This window comes from Sinocyclocheilus rhinocerous, unplaced genomic scaffold (genome assembly GCF_001515625.1).
Source record: "Sinocyclocheilus rhinocerous isolate Xijiao unplaced genomic scaffold, SAMN03320098_v1.1 scaffold1054, whole genome shotgun sequence".
Lineage (NCBI taxonomy): Eukaryota > Metazoa > Chordata > Actinopteri > Cypriniformes > Cyprinidae > Sinocyclocheilus > Sinocyclocheilus rhinocerous.
The window spans coordinates 293,860-296,860 of record NW_015654511.1 but is presented as its reverse complement, the minus strand read 5'-3'; positions in this window follow the sequence as shown (position 1 = coordinate 296,860).

The following is a 3,001-nucleotide window of genomic DNA, read 5'->3' as shown; positions in this document are numbered from 1 at the left end:
ATTCCTTTCTGTGATGCAAAGCTGAATATTCAGCATCATTCCTCCAGTTTTCAGTGTCACATGATCCTTCAGAAATCATTCTAATATGCTGATTTGCTGCTCAAGAAACATTTATTATTATTGTTTCAAAGGAAAACATAGAAAATGTTAAAAAAAAAACATTATGATTCTTTAAAAGAGCATTTATTTGAAATTTAAATATTTCGTAACATTATAATTATATTTAGTGTCACTTTTGATGGAATTAAATGGATCCTTGATGAATAAAAGTATTAATTTTAGGGAAAAACGAATTTAAATGTTGAGTGGCAGTGTATTTGTCATTATGCTTTTCATACATTTATGTAGTTCATTAAAATATCTCATGCTTTATATTGTAGTTTTTACACTACTGTGTCAAGAAAAGTGTTTGTCTAGAATGCTACAGCAGAAATATTCCCTTCACATGTCTAAATTTTGTCTTATTAACATAAAGTAGCAGTAGCAGCAGTAACATGTTATGTCTACAGGCAGACCACCTTTGTGGTTGCTAAAAGTTATTTTGGCGGCTCTTTCTACATGCTAAAAGTTCATTACATTAAAACTAGTATTTCAGTTGAACCAAATCCTTATCTGCAGTGATGCAGTTGATTTGAATCAGTCAGTTATTTCTGTTGATGTTTTGGGTTAGATTCAGACGCTCCAAGGGTGGCATGATTGACACAACACCGAACCCTGTGAAAGCTCAGACTTTGCCAGTTCTGAGCTGCGCCTCAAGCATTGTTGAGCAACTGCAGTGAATGCATTTGCCTTCACAAGCAGACTTGCTGAGGCAAAGCATGAGAGAGAAACTGATACTGAGATAAGACGAGCACGCTCTAGTTGAATAATAGACTGGGTGAAAGGATGTGTAGAATACAATCTGTCCAAAAAGAGGAAATCTTTGCTGTAGTCTGTTTTAACATTCCACATACAGGTGCACATTCGTCAGTTCTTATAATGCAGCTTTGCCATGTGCTGCTTAACAATGCATATCCATGGCAGCTGTTATTCAGTATGGAAACTCAGTGTGATAGTAAAGCCTATTTATCTCGTCCTTCATTTGTTCCTTTTGAACCTACCTATAAATATACAGCAAACGTACAGTAGATCATTTCCAGAATTGCAGGACTTTAATAAAAACAATGCATTTCTGTCAGACCTTCACGAGCATCTTGCTCGGGGTCCAGGGTTCTCCTCCCTAGATAATGCTGAATATTTACCGGCAGACCTTTGGCCTGTGTGTATGTGTTGTGTGAGTGGGAGTGTAGCTGATGGCCAAGACTTTCCTCCAAAGTCATCTGCATGCTCCCCTATCTGTTCATGTTACACAAAGAAGTTTTTCTTTTTGTTTCTGTTGGTGTGAACATCAACATAAAAAGATCTTTGCTCCAAATGAGGGCAACACAACCATTTAATCTCATCTGAATGCTTCTTCTCACTCTGACTATCTCCAGCTGAAATATATTGTCACAACAAGCCGAGCTCAAATCCTTGACAAAGCCCTTGTCTTAGCACTTATTCCCTATAGCTGAGAAATACGGCACTTTCATCAGGCTTAAAAGGAGCAGGAGTGCATATTTTATGCATTAAGGATGGCTGAGAGGACAGTGGACTTTAAAGGCCATAAAAATAAAAATGAAAAAGAAGCTTTGGAGATCATCAGTCATTCAGCACGATGCTGATGGCCAGAAATATAGGGGCTTATGTGCAGATAAGCGTCCTAATAAATTCTAAAACACACATATACCTCCACAACAGGATGTCATCATAGATTTACAATGCAAATCTGTGAAATCAAGCAAATCCGTGTGCTGGTTAAACCGGTTTTCAGCTTAGTCAACAAATCTAGGAAAAGTACTTTTAATGCTTAACTGTATATATTATATCGTACACATTACTTTTTACTATCATTTAAATCTTTGAAATACTTCATTCTGATTGGTCATTTGCAGCATTTTGTGTTTTTTTATGTTTAATGATGATAAGCTGTGTTTGTCACAACTAATTTCCTACATAGCTGTGCTAGTTTTGTGTTTCTTATAGCAGTCTGCAGTCTCTCTCTTCTTAGTTATTCAAATAATTTCAACCATTTATTTATTTATTAGGGAAATCGAGCCATTCAATAAGCATGATAAAGTACACTCAGACAGTCATTGTTGCAAAATAATTTAAGATGATAAATGTCCCATCTGCTTCATGTCATGATCATCCTGTCATTTATTTTGCAATAATGTACCTTTTACAGCATATATGTATTTGAAAATGAAAATGTATTTGCACCCATCCTGATTGCTTCCGTTTCTATGTGTATTTTATGCTAGATCTTCCAACAAAATACAACATAAAAGGCAATCTGAGTAAACAAAATAAATTTTTTGAAGAAATCACCCATGTAAAAAACTAATTGACCCCTTAAACTAAAAATCTGCTTGTGACACATTTAGCCACAGTAACTGCAGCCAAACGTTTCTGATAATTGGACCTCAGTGCTGCAGTGAGAGTTTGGCCCAATCCTCTCTGCAGAAGCACTATAGTTCAGCCACAGTGGAGGGTTTGAGCATAAACTGCCTGTTTAAGATCCTGTTACAGCATCTCAATTGGGTTCTATGCACAACTTTGACTAGGCCACTCTGAAAATGTAATCCAGTTTGGTTCTTGGCTCTTTTGTGACTTCCTGGATGAGTCGTCGATGTACTCTTGGAGGAATTTTGCAAGGCCGAACACAATGTTTTTTCTTCCATTTGGAGATATTGGCTCTCATTGTGGCTCTTTGGAGTCTGAGCACCTCTGAAATAGCTTTGAAACCCTTCTAAGGCTGATGTATTTCAGTCACCTTCTTCCTCATCATTTATGGAATTTCTTTTTTGCATTTCCTGCCATATGTGCATCCGAACACATCTGTGTATATGTAACCCCTCTCTCCCGGGTCCTCACCGCCACACCTCGTTCTTGTTCCGAGTGGGTCTCGAACCCGGGTCTC